Source organism: Oncorhynchus clarkii, chromosome 22, assembly GCF_045791955.1.
Source record: "Oncorhynchus clarkii lewisi isolate Uvic-CL-2024 chromosome 22, UVic_Ocla_1.0, whole genome shotgun sequence".
NCBI lineage: Eukaryota > Metazoa > Chordata > Actinopteri > Salmoniformes > Salmonidae > Oncorhynchus > Oncorhynchus clarkii.
This window is the reverse complement of record NC_092168.1, coordinates 28,133,283-28,147,138: the sequence shown is the minus strand read 5'-3', so window position 1 is coordinate 28,147,138 and position 13,856 is coordinate 28,133,283.

Sequence of the window (13,856 nt, the reverse complement as noted above, 5' to 3'; positions counted from 1 at the left end):
CAGACACAAAAAGATCCCACCATGTCCAAATAACATGATTATTTATTCAATTGAACCGAAACGTTCTGTTTCCTGTTTCCACAACTGTCATGATTTTGGCCACCTAATGCATAGTTATAGTGAGTCAGCCGGTTCAGCTGGTTCACCCAGAAGTCAGCCAGCCTCAAATGGAAGGATTTACAAATCACTGCCTGGCTCTGTCTCAGTGACTACTGACTACCCAGAGACAACATGAGTAGAGAGCAACACACCCAAAAGAAATAGAAGAGTCAAATCCTCAGTGACATATTTGACATTCATACAAATATTTGACCCAGATCTGTCTGGTTTTACCTGCACAACAGCCTTACAAGATCTTAAAAAGCTGAAAAACTGATCTCAATCTCTCATGACATATGGTGTCTATAGATGACATGTATCACACTGTTATTTTCATCAGCTGGCATGATACACGTGACCAACACATCCTACAGTTCCATACTGTGTAGGTAGAGAACCATCCACTTAGTTTAAACTCCATCCAGGTCAGAGCATTTCAATAGTAACAGCAATGTGTCATTTGTCAGTAAAGAACCAAGGGTGCCCTCAGAGGTCATTTGGCTTCAGGGTACACCTTACAGCCAGCCAGGACACTCCAAACACTCCAAGGATCCAAGGAATGTCATAAAGACATGTGTCTGAGTTTCTACAGGTCCGTGTTAAGACGTAAATATCTGCACAGATGAGATGTATAGGGCGTGGGGAGTACAGCTCGCCAGCTTGTAGTCCTAAAACCTGGAAATGAGTGACCTCTGGTTTGTTCAGCCATCCCTACGGGAAAAATGAATAGGAAAGGAATAGGGTTTTGGAATAAATGCCAAAACTAAGGTCTAAGGTTAACACAGGCTTAAGATATATATGTTTTGTTCCATGAGATAATAGCAGTCAGTTAACATGACCTTTATGAATTATGAAACCTTTGTGCTTTTTTTATTACATAAGTTCTTCAAAATTCACAAAAAGTGACGTTAGCTGATGAAGATTATCTCATAGAACAAAACGTATAAGATCTCCTAAGCCTGTGTTTAGCAGACCTTATTTTCTGTGTTTATCCCAAAACCCTACAAAAACGCCATTAATTTCCCCCATTGGCTTTGTCCAACGAACCAATAGCAGAGTTAGTGCTTACAAAACACAATTACTATTTCTCTCTATGGATGTAACGTGAAGAGGCTCAGTTCCCTGCGCCGTTTCTCTGAGCTAAAAACAACACAGATGTTCTCAGTAGCGTGACCACAGCGCTTTGAGTGGACTGACTGAGCTCACAAGAGCTGTGCCCTTCACTCTGAAGACTCACTTAACCTGTCTGTGAGAATAAGGTAACTCTCTAAAGACACTACAGTGTTACACGCTAATGCACATCCAGACTTAAGAGCTAATCGACTGGGTCGGAATGTTCTGAGTGTCTCTGTGCATTCCACTGGGTTGTCATCTCTGTTGTATGAAGACAATGGAAGTAAAATGATTATTCTCTTGGGTAGAGGTTCATTGACTAAATGGTTTGTGAAATCAATGCTAATTGACATTGCCAAATAAGTGGCAGACAGTGACATGACAAAACGCACCACTGAGGCGTTATTCTTTTATGCTTGAGAGGTTTCATGTCCAGTACTAGGCCAGATAAAGAGCCACAAAAGCAAAGCCATCGTGACTGTGCACATTATCTGAGACTTCAGCACTTCTTACCATGTACAGTACCAGTCAAAGATTTGGACACACCTACTCATTCAAGGGTTTTTCTTTATTTTTACTATTTTCTACATGTAGAATAATAGTGAATACATCAAAACTATGAAATAACACATATGGAATCATGTCGTAACCAAAAAAGTGTTATCTCAAATATATATTTATATTTGAGATTCTTTAATGTAGCCACCCTTTGCTTTGATGACAGCTTTGCACACTCTTGGCATTATCTCAACCAGCTTAATGTGGTAGTCACCTGGAATGCATTTTAATTAACAGGTGTGCCTTGTTCAAAGTTAATATGTGGATTTTCTTTATTTCTTAATGCGTTTGAGCCAAATCAGTTTTATTGTGACAAGGTAGGGGTGGTATACAGAAGATAGCCTTATTTGGTAAAATACTAAATCAAATCAAACTTTATTTGACACATGCGCCGAATACAACAAGTGTAGACCTTACCGTGAAATGCTTACTTACAAGCCCTTAACCAACAGTGCAGTTCAAGAAGAGTTAAGAAAATATTTACCAAATAAACTAAAGTGAAAAACAATAAAACAGTAACACAATAACGAGGCTATATACAGGGGGTACCGAGTCAGTGTGCGGGGGTACAGGTTAGAGGTCATTTGTACAGTGCCTTGCAAAAGTATTCATCCCCCTTGGCATTTTTCCTATTTTGGTGCATTACAACTTGTAATTTAAACAGATTTGGATTTGGATTTCATGTAATGGACATACACAAAATAGTCCAAATTGGTGAAGTGAAATTAAAAAAATAAAACTTTGCTATAACCCCCTTTGCTATAAAGTCCCTAAATAAGATCTGGTGCAACCAATTACCTTCAGAAGTCACATAATTAGTTAAATAAAGTCCACCTGTGTGCAATCTAAGTGTCACATGATCTCAGTATATACGTACACCTGTTCTGAAAGGCCCCAGAGTCTGTAGCACCACAAATCAAGGGGAACCACAAAGCAAGCAGCACCATGAAGACCAAGGAGCTCTCCAAACAGGTCAAGTACAAAGTTGTGGAGAAGTACAGATCAGGGTTGGGCTATAAAAAAATATCCAAATCTTTGGCACCAGAATATGGCACCACAACAAACCTGCCAAGAGAGAGCCGCCCACCAGAACTCACGGACCAGGCAACGAGGGCATTAATCAGAGAGGCAACAGAGACCAAATATAACCCTGAAGGAGCTGCAAAGCGCCACAGAGGAGATCGGTGTATCTGTCCATAAGACCACTTTAAGCCGTACACTCCACAGAGCTGGGCTTTACAGAAGAGTGGTCAGAAAAAATGTCAGTGAAGACACTTGCCAGTTGGTCCACGCATGCCTTGAGCACACGCCCCGGTAATCCATTTGTCCCCGCGGCTTTGTGAATGTTGACCTGTTTAAAGGTCTTGCTCACAATGGCTACCGAGAGCATTATCACACAGTCATCCAGAACAGCTGGTGCTCTTGTGCATGCTTCAGTGTTGCTTGCCTCAAATCATGCATAAAAGGCATTTAGCTCGTCTGGTAGGCTCGCGTCACTGGGCAGCTCGCATCTTGGTTTCCCTTTGTATTCCGCAATAGTTTTCAAGCCCTGCCACATCCGACGAGCGTGAGAGCCGGTGTAGTAGGTTTCAATCTTTATCCTGTATTGATGCTTTGCTTGTTGGATGGTTCATCTGAGGGCATAGCAGGATTTCTTATAGGCGTCCCTTGAAAGCGGCAGTTCTAGCCTTTAGCTTGATGCGGATGTTGCATGTAATCCATGGCTTCTGGTTGGGAGATGTACGTACGATCACTGTGGGGATGGTGTTGTCGATGCATTTATCGATGAAGCCGATGACTGAGGTGGTATACTCCTCAATGCCATTGGATGAATCCCGGAACATATTCCAGTCTGTGCTTGCATAACAGCCCTCTAACGTAGCATCCGCCCCGCCTGACCACTTCCATATTGAGCTACTGGTACTTCCTGCTTTAGTTTTTGCTTATAAGTAGGAATCATATCATATCCACTCATATGTCAAATGGAGGGTGGGGGAGAGCTTTGTATGCATCTCTGTGTGTGGAGTAAAGGTGGTATAGAGTTTTTTTCCCCCTCTGGTTGCACATGTGATATACTGGTAAAAATGTGGTAAAACTGATGTAAGTTTGCCTGCATTAAAGTCCCCGGCCACTAGAATCGGCACTTCTGGGTGAGCATTTTCTTGTTTGCTTATGGCCTTATAGAGTTGGTTGAGTGCGCTCTTAGTGCCAGCATCGGTCTGTAGTGGTAAATAGACGGCTACGAATAATATAGATGAGATCTCTCTTGGTAGATAGTGTGGTCTACAGCTTATCATAAGGTACTCTACCTCAGCGAGCAATACCGCGAGACCTCTGGGGCGGCAGGGTAGCCTAGTGGTTAGAGTGTTGGACTAGTAACTGGAAGGTTGCAAGTTCAAACCCCCGAGCTGACAAGGTACAAGGTCGTTCTGCCCCTGAACAGGCAGTTAACCCACTGTTCCTAGGCTGTCATTGAAAATAAGAATTTGTTCTTAACTCACTTGCCTAGTTAAATAAAGGTAAAAAAAATAAAAATCAATAAATTAGACATCGCACACCAGCTGCTAATGACAAAAAGACACTCCTCTCCAGCTCTATATTGTCCGTGTCGTTGTTCAGCCACAACTCTGTGAAACATTGGATGTTACGGTTCTTAATGTCCCGTTGGTAGGATAATCCATTTTATTTTCCAATAACTGCATAACTTCTTCCAAGTAGCAAGTAGAATTAATGTCAACAGAAGTTTAGTCGCTCGCCTACAGATTCTTAAAAGGCACCCTGAACAAGTTCGCATTTACAACTGCGACCTGGCCAAGATAAAGCAAAGCAGTGCAACACAAACAACAACACAGAGCTACACATGGAATAAACAAGCGTACAGTTAATTACACAAAATAAAAAAAGAAAGTCTATACACAGTGCGTCAAAATGGCGTGAGGAGGTAAGGCAATAAATAGGCCATAGTAGGGAACTAATTACAATTGAGCAAATTAACACTGGAGTGATAGATGAGCAGATGGTGATGTGCAAGTAGAAATACTGGTGTGCAAAAGAGCAGAAAAGTAAATAAAAACAATATGGGGATGAGGTAGGTAGATTGGGTGGGCTATTTACAGATGGTCTATGTACAGCTGCAGCGATCGGTTAGCTGCTCAGATAGCTGATGTTTAAAATTAGTGAGGGAAATGTAAGTCTCCAGCTTCAGCGATTGTTGCAATTTGTTCCAGTCATTGGCAGCAGAGAACTGGAAGGAAAGGCAGCCAAAGGAGGTGTTGGGTTTGGGGATGACCAGTGAGATATACCTGCTGGAGTTCGTGCTACCGGTGGGTGTTGATATCGTGACCAGTGAGCTGAGATAAGGTGGAGCTTTAGCAAAGACTTATAGATGACCTGGAGCCAGTGGGACTGGCGACGAAAATGTTGCGAGGGCCAGCCGACAAGAGCATACAGGTCGCAGTGGTGGGTTTGTATAAGGGGCTTTGGTGACAAAACAGATGGCACTGTGATAGACTGCATCCAGTTTACTGAGTAGAGTGTTGGAGGCTATTTTGTAAATGACATTGCCGAAGTCGAGGATTGGTAGGATAGTCAGTTTTACAAGGGTATGTTTGGCGGCGTGAGTGAAGGAGTCTTTGTTACGAAATAGGAAGCCAATTCTAGATTTAATTTTGGATTGGAGACGTTTAATATGAGTCTGGAAGGAGAGTTTACAGTCTAACCAGACACCTAGGTATTTGTAGTTGACCACATATTCTAAGTCAGAATCGTCCAGAGTAGTGATGCTAGTCGGGCAGGCGGGTGCAGGCAGCGAACGGTTGAAAAGCATGCATTTGGTTTTACTAGCATTTAAGAGCAGTTGGAGGCCACGGAAGGAGTGTTGTATGGCACTGAAGCTCGTTTGGAGGTTAGTTAACACGGTGTCCAAAGAACGTCCAGATGTATACAGAATGGTGTTGTCTGCGTAGAGGTGGATCAGGGAATCACCCACAGCAAGAGCGACATCGTTGATATATACAGAGAAAAGAGTCGGCCCGAGAACTGAACCCTGTGGTACCCCCATAGAGACTGCCGGAGGTCTGGACAACAGGCTCTCCGATTTGACACACTGAACTCTGTCTGAGAAGTAGTTGGTGAACAAGGCAAGGCAAGGCAAGGCAGTCATTTGAGAAACCAAGGCTATTGAGTCTGCCGATAAGAATGCGGTGATTGACAGAGTCGAAAGCCTTGGCCACGTCGATGAAGACGGCTGCACAGTACTGTCTTTTATCGATGGCGGTTATGATATCGTTTAGGACCTTGAGCGTGGCTGAGGTGCACCCGTGACCAGCTCGGTAACCGGATTGCACAGAGGAGAAGGTACGGTGGGATTCGAAATGGTCAGTGATCTGTTTATTATCTTGGCTTTTGAAGACTTTAGAAAGGCAGGGCAGGATGGATATAGGTCTATAACAGTTTGGGTCTAGAGTGTCACCCCCTTTGAAGAGGGGGATGACCGCGGCAGCTTTCCAATCTTTAGGGATCTCGGACGATACGAAAAGGAGGTTGAGCAGACTGGTAATAGGGGTTGCAACAATGGCAGTGGATCAAATTTAAAAAGAGAGGGTCCAGATTGTCTAGCAGCTGATTTGTACGGGTCCAGGATTTGCAGAACATCTTATCTGGATTTGGGTGAAGGAGAAGCTGGGGAGGCTTGGGCAAGTAGCTGCGGGGAGTGAGGAGCTGTTGGCCAGGGTTGGGGTAGCCAGGAGGAAAGCATGGCCAGCCGTAGAGTAATGCTTATTGAAATTCTCGATTATCGTGGATTTATCGGTGGTGACAGTGTTACCTAGCCTAAGTGCAGTGGGCAGGAGTGGGGAGGTACTCTTGTTCTCCATGGACTTTACAGTGTCCCAAAAGTTTTTTGGAGTTAGAGCTACAGGATGCAAATTTCTGTTTGAAAAAGCTAGCCTTTGCTTTCCTAACTGACTGTGTGTATTGGTTCCTGACTTCCCAATTAGAGTGATGAGTGCTGCACCAGATGTCCTGGCCTCCACAATCACCTGACCTCAACCCAATTGAAATGGTTTGGGATGAGTTGGACCGCAGAGTAAAGGAAAAGCAGCCAACAAGTGCTCAGCGTATGTGGGAACTCCTTCAAGACTGTTGGAAAAGCATTCCAGGTAAAGCTGGTTGAGAGAATGCCAAGAGTGTGCAAAGCTGTCATCAAGGCAAAGGGTGGCTGCTTTGAAGATTCTTAAATATAAAATATATTTTGATTTGTTTAACACTTTTTTGGTTACTACATGATTCCATATGTGTTATTTCATAGTTTTGATGTCTTCACGATTATTCTACAATGTAGAAAATAGTACAAATAAAGAAAACCCCTTAAATTATTAAGTGTGTCAAAACATTTGACTGGTACTGTAATTCTGATCTTGGCTTTTCTTGTTTGGGAAGTGGGAACATCAACAATAATTAGTGCTTTCTCTGGGAAACTCCTTGCAAAAATAGCTTTCTTTCTTCTGATATGGATGACCATGATAGGAAAGTGTCTGTGTCACTTCATGGAAAATCTTTATAGTCACTTTTCACATCATACAGTCTAGGGTTCACAACAATAAATACTTCACTTTCCAAATCAAATTCATTTATGAAGCTCTTTTCACAGCAGATGTCACAAAGTGCTCATACAGAATCCAGCCTAAAACCCCAAAGAGCAAGCAACTCAAAGGTAGAAGCACGGTGGCTAGGAAAAACTCCCTAGAAAGGCAGAAACCTAGGACGAAACCTGGAGAGGAACCAGGCGCTGAGGGGAGGCCAATCCTCTTCTCTGGGAGCAATTTTTTTTCTTCTTTTACCATTATTTCACTAGGCAAGTCAGTTAAGAACAAATTCTTATTTACAATGATGGCCTACCCCGGCAAAACCCTAACCCGGACGACGCTGAGACAATTGTGCACCGCCCTATGGGAGTCCCAATCACAGCCGGTTGTGATACAGCCTGGAATTGAACCAGAGTATGTAGTGACATTTCTAGCACTAGATGCAGTGCCTTAGACCGCTGCGCTACTCGGGAGCCCAATGGCAATGGTCTATTTGCATATAGGCCTACCGCAGCTCTGATTGGTTATGCCACACTGGTCTGTGTAGAGTATGGGCAGAGTCATGCATTTCAATGCAATAGAATCCTACTCCAATGCGTTTTGCCTACAACAAAATCTCTTGCATTGTTCGTTTTGTTTCAGTATGTTGCATTGAAAGTGGCTAAAATTACGTTGATTCGATCATAATTCACACAGTAAAGTGAAACATTGATAGTGTGTACTAATGGGGAAAACTCTAGAAAGTTGAGTTTAGTTCAATCTCCTGCTTATCTGCCAGGGCTGATATTTCTTCTGCACGGAAGTCCCAGGGAGCTGCGAGTTTAGAGTGAACATTGCCTAGTGCCTCGCTTTTTTATGTTAGAATTTGGAAAAACAGGGTGGTTGAAAACAATATGGTAGTTGTGTATGAGGAGTTTCACTCGTCCAGCACTCTCAATGCAAATGCAGTTGAAAATCAAATCAAACACTTCATGAGAGCCCCGGCATTCAGAGTTTGAGCGGAATAAGATCACCTGTTGAGCAGCGAGAGCCAGCTCCTCATAGTTTATTGACGCATTGAATAAGTTTTCCTGTTGTGCATTTCTATTTGCTATGCTTTGCAATTGCGTTACAAAACAGCATTTTGATGGCCTCTATTAAAAAGAGGAGGATCCCATCAGCTTTCTATAGGCAAAGCATACTATATTAATTTCACAAATTTCCATATATAAAGCACATTACTTCGCTTTACAACTGGAGTAGCCTACCTGGCTGAACCGCAGGAAAAGCGTCTTCCATTTGCTATCCGAGTGCATATGGATGACATAGCAGGCTGTATACCTGCTAGTTGCCTGGGACGGCAACTGCTCCAACCACAACCGCCCACAAGGCTCTCCAGAGGGTAGTGAGGTCTGCACAACGCATCACCAGGGGCAAACTACCTGCCCTCCAAGACACCTACACCACCCGATGTCACAGGAAGGCCAAAAAGATCATCACGAACAACATCCACCTGAGCCAATGCCTGTTCACCCCGCTATCATCCAGAAGGCGAGGTCAGTACAGGTGCATCAAAGCGGGGACCGAGAGACTGAAAAGCAGCTTCTATCTCAAGGCCATCAGACTGTTAAACAGCCATCACTAACATTGAGGGGCTGCTGCCAACATACTGACTCAACTCTAGCCACTTTAATAATGGAAGAATTGATGTAATAAATGTATCACTAGCCACTTTAAACAATGCCACTTTATATAATGTTTACATACCCTACATTACTCATCTCATATGTATATACTGTACTCTATACCATCTACTGCATCTTGCCTATGCCGTTCGGCCATCACTCATTCATATATTTTTATGTACATATTCTTATTCATTCCTTTAGACTTGTGTGTATAAGGTAGGTTATTGTGAAATTGCTAGGTTAGATTACTTGTTAGATATTACTACAAGGTCAGAACTAGAATCACAAGCATTTCGCTACACTCCCATTAACATCTGCTAGCCATGTGTATGTGACAAATAAAATTTGATTTGGAACCTGCTCATGTTCTGATAGACGGTTGATAATGGGCCATTCTAATTCAAAACTAATTTCAACATATTGTTTAGTATATATAAAGACAAGATCAAATTCAGAATAGTCTGATTGTCTAGCCCATAGGCCTATATATTTTGCTAAGGTTTGTATCACAACTAAAGTGGCCAAATAACTCCAAATGTAGCTTACAGGCTCAAGTCCCCTGGAACATGGATGGAGAGCCCATAGCCTACAGAGCTTACTGAAACATGTTCTTATAAGCCCAGTCATTGCGTAATCGCCTGTGAAAACAGAGTTTTGACTGGCCACTTTTTAATAGCGGATCCCAGCCTTCTCGTGCTGCTACATTTATTGCTCAATTCCTAAAAATGACAAACGACAAACTATTTTCTGTGTTGGAATGGTGTGGGCGTACTCCAACAACAGAATGGTCATAAAAAATATTCACGCAAGTAGACCGCTTATTGGCCAGCTCATCCTCCTCTAGACCGCTGATTGGCTAGCTCATCCTCCTCAGGGAGATGACATCATGTTCTATGAGGAAATAGCAAGCATTCTTGAAACGGACTGAGATACAAATGTTTTTTTCTCCTATTTATGCTTTGGCCACAAATACAGGTATAGGGTGAGTCAACAGCATTATTTCAATACAGGTTGACAGAATATTAACTTTTAAAAGTGACATTTTGACTGGGCAGTTACTTTAAGAATGAAAAGGAATATTGGGGCATGATCATGTTTTTACTCCATATATATAACCTCCCAGTAATCTATTGGGTAAAAAACACCAACGTCTCGGCATCACCAATGCCTTCTTCTGGGTGCGACTGTCTTTGTTTTCATAGCTTACAGTTGATTCCCCTTTAGGCAGCACCTCGACAACGAAATCCTTTTCTCTGGGTGTGTGCCAGCTCATGCTTTTTATTAGACTGAAAATGTCACATCTACAATGACTCAGGAATGGTGGTTTACAAAATATGTTTCCCAGCTATCCTCATGATCCCCAGTCACAAGAGGGTTATGTACACTGCTGACATTAGTGTTTCAATACAAATACAAACCACATTGAAAAAAACATGACATGATTTGATGTGGTCATCGCTTCTTAATTAATTAATACAGAACACTGCTTGTGCTTAGTCCTGTTATGTATCGCTCATCACAATCATATGCACAGACAAATGTCTTGAAGACCACGATGCTCTCTACCTCACAATGCTCTTTCACCTTCTAACTAAACTAACCAGCTTGGATATACTACACAATGGCTGCAGGGCAGCTTAACACCTCCAGGTATTTCTCTCTAAGCCCTGATGGCTCTCTTGTGGGCAGGTAAGGTAAGGTGTGTTGGCCAGTCACCCTTGCAATGGTTACTACAGTGCCTTGCGAAAGTATTCGGCCCCCTTGAACTTTGCGACCTTTTGCCACATTTCAGGCTTCAAACATAAAGATATAAAACTGTATTTTTTTGTGAAGAATCAACAACAAGTGGGACACAATCATGAAGTGGAATGACATTTATTGGATATTTCAAAAAATTTTAACAAATCAAAAACTGAAAAATTGGGCGTGCAAAATTATTCAGCCCCCTTAAGTTAATACTTTGTAGCGCCACCTTTTGCTGCGATTACAGCTGTAAGTCGCTTGGGGTATGTCTCTATCAGTTTTGCACATCAAAAGACTGACATTTTTCCCCATTCCTCCTTGCAAAACAGCTCGTTCTCAGTGAGGTTGGATGGAGAGCATTTGTGAACAGCAGTTTTCAGTTCTTTCCACAGATTCTCGATTGGATTCAGGTCTGGACTTTGACTTGGCCATTCTAACACCTGGATATGTTTATTATTGAACCATTCCATTGTAGATTTTGCTTTATGTTTTGGATCATTGTCTTGTTGGAAGACAAATCTCCGTCCCAGTCTCAGGTCTTTTGCAGACTCCATCAGGTTTTCTTCCAGAATGGTCCTGTATTTGGCTCCATCCATCTTCCCATCAATTTTAACCATCTTCCCTGTCCCTGCTGAAGAAAAGCAGGCCCAAACCATGATGCTGCCACCACCATGTTTGACAGTGGGGATGGTGTGAGCTGTGTTGCTTTTACGCCAAACATAACGTTTTGCATTGTTGCCAAAAAGTTCAATTTTGGTTTCATCTGACCAGAGCACCTTCTTCCACATGTTTGGTGTGTCTCCCAGGTGGCTTGTGGCAAACTTTAAACAACACTTTTTATGGATATCTTTAAGAAATGGCTTTCTTCTTGCCACTCTTCCATAAAGGCCAGATTTGTGCAATATACGACTGATTGTTGTCCTATGGACAGAGTCTCCCACCTCAGCTGTAGATCTCTGCAGTTCACCCAGAGTGATCATGGGCCTCTTGGCTGCATCTCTGATCAGTCTTCTCCTTGTATGAGCTGAAAGTTTAGAGGGACGGCCAGGTCTTGGTAGATTTGCAGTGGTCTGATCCTCCTTCCATTTCAATATTATCGCTTGCACAGTGCTCCTTGGGATGTTTAAAGCTTGGGAAATCTTGTTGTATCCAAATCCGGCTTTAAACTTCTTCACAACAGTATCTCGGACCTGCCTGGTGTGTTCCTTGTTCTTCATGATGCTCTCTGCACTTTTAACGGACCTCTGAGACTATCACAGTGCAGGTGCATTTATACGGAGACTTGATTACACACAGGTGGATTGTATTTATCATCATTAGTCATTTAGGTCAACATTGGATCATTCAGAGATCCTCACTGAACTTCTGGAGAGAGTTTGCTGCACTGAAAGTAAAGGGGCTGAATAATTTTGCACACCCAATTTTTCAGTTTTTGATTTGTTAAAAAAGTTTGAAATATCCAATAAATGTCGTTCCACTTCATGATTGTGTCCCACTTGTTGTTGATTCTTCACACAAAAATACAGTTTTATATCTTTATGTTTGAAGCCTGAAATGTGGCAAAAGGTCGCAAAGTTCAAGGGGGCCGAATACTTTCGCAAGGCACTGTATGTCTTTATTAGTAAAATAATAACTCCATGACAAAGTCGCACGTCACCAGATTAAACTAGCAGCACAACTGGCTGGGTCAGTGGCATACCTGACGCATTCACAAATAAAATTGTATGTCCCTCACATAAAGAGAGAGACAAAAATCAACAATTACCCACTGAGGTGAGACACATTTTGCCTAAAATATTTCACTCATATTATTATAAGTCTTAAGTGGGAAAACGATTATAAAGCCTATTCATCCAAAATAAGGTTAGAATCAAAGTAGGAGTGAACTGCTGCTGTCAGTGAGGAAATGTATCTGGACCAGGAAAGTGTGTTCTCAGATGGGGACAGGAGATACTCTGAATATTTCACAACAGAATTTCCCTGTAACTCTCTAAAACACCCTCTATTGTTCTCCTCCACAATGTGACATGATGGTACGTTCCTGAAAGTTTTAATCGATACACTGTAATGATTAAGCCTATGTGAAATACCATGTATCGATCTCCCCCGTGACCCCTGTCTATTTTTGGCTTGAAGACCACACTTCCTGGTTAGCGTGGTGGACTTGTGAGCATGTGCAGAGCGTGACTAAGACCAGATGAAATAATTAATTCAATGGTCATGTGGACTCCCCCATAGCCATATCCCCCTACACCTTCCATAACAGGATATGTCTCAAAGCCAACCCTTCTAAGGAAGGGATGGGAAAACTGAATCAGTCTCCTGGCTTTTGTTCTAGATTATTGAGATCAGAGTATGTGAGCGGATCGGAGCAAGGAGTGGAGCATGCCCAATTTTACTGGAGCAAGTTTCCCTGGAACGTCGGCCTTCTCGCCCACTCCAATTTCGCTCCAATAGCGCTCACTTCACAAGCTCAGTGTATGCCAGGCACAGCAGAAAGGAACGAGGTGGGTAGCTAGCTAAGTTGGTCATTGTATAAAGTGAAAATCAGATCTCTTAAAAGTTTCGTTAATTTTCGTTCTATACAATAGGCCATCATTGATTTTGGCTCAATATGCCTGGCATATTACCTCTTTCAAGGAGATTTCCGTTTTGATAGGGTTATTTTACCTAAAATCCTTTAGGCTTTTAGATAGTACAGAAAAAAAAAAAAAACCACACACTCATCCCTGCCCAGCCTGGCAAGAGTGTCCCAAGGGTGTTTAGCGTTCCCAGTGGCTCTGCAAGCACTGAGCACATATTCTCCCGCTGCTGGCATGCTCTCCAGGCACCTGAGCCTGAAAGCAGTGACTCAGGCCAAGCTCATGTTTCTAAAAATGAATTCAAAGGGACTGTAGATGGAGCCTAATAAGGTATTATTTTGTTTAATTTGAATGTAATTCTTAGTAAGTCACAGACAATATATGTGAATTTGGAGTAGCAGTTTTTTTCCTTTGAGCGAGGAGCGTTTGGAAAGGACGTGGAGTGCCAGAGAGTTGCACAAGCACCGGGATTTCTGATCCGCTCAACTCCGCTCACATTCTCTGATTGA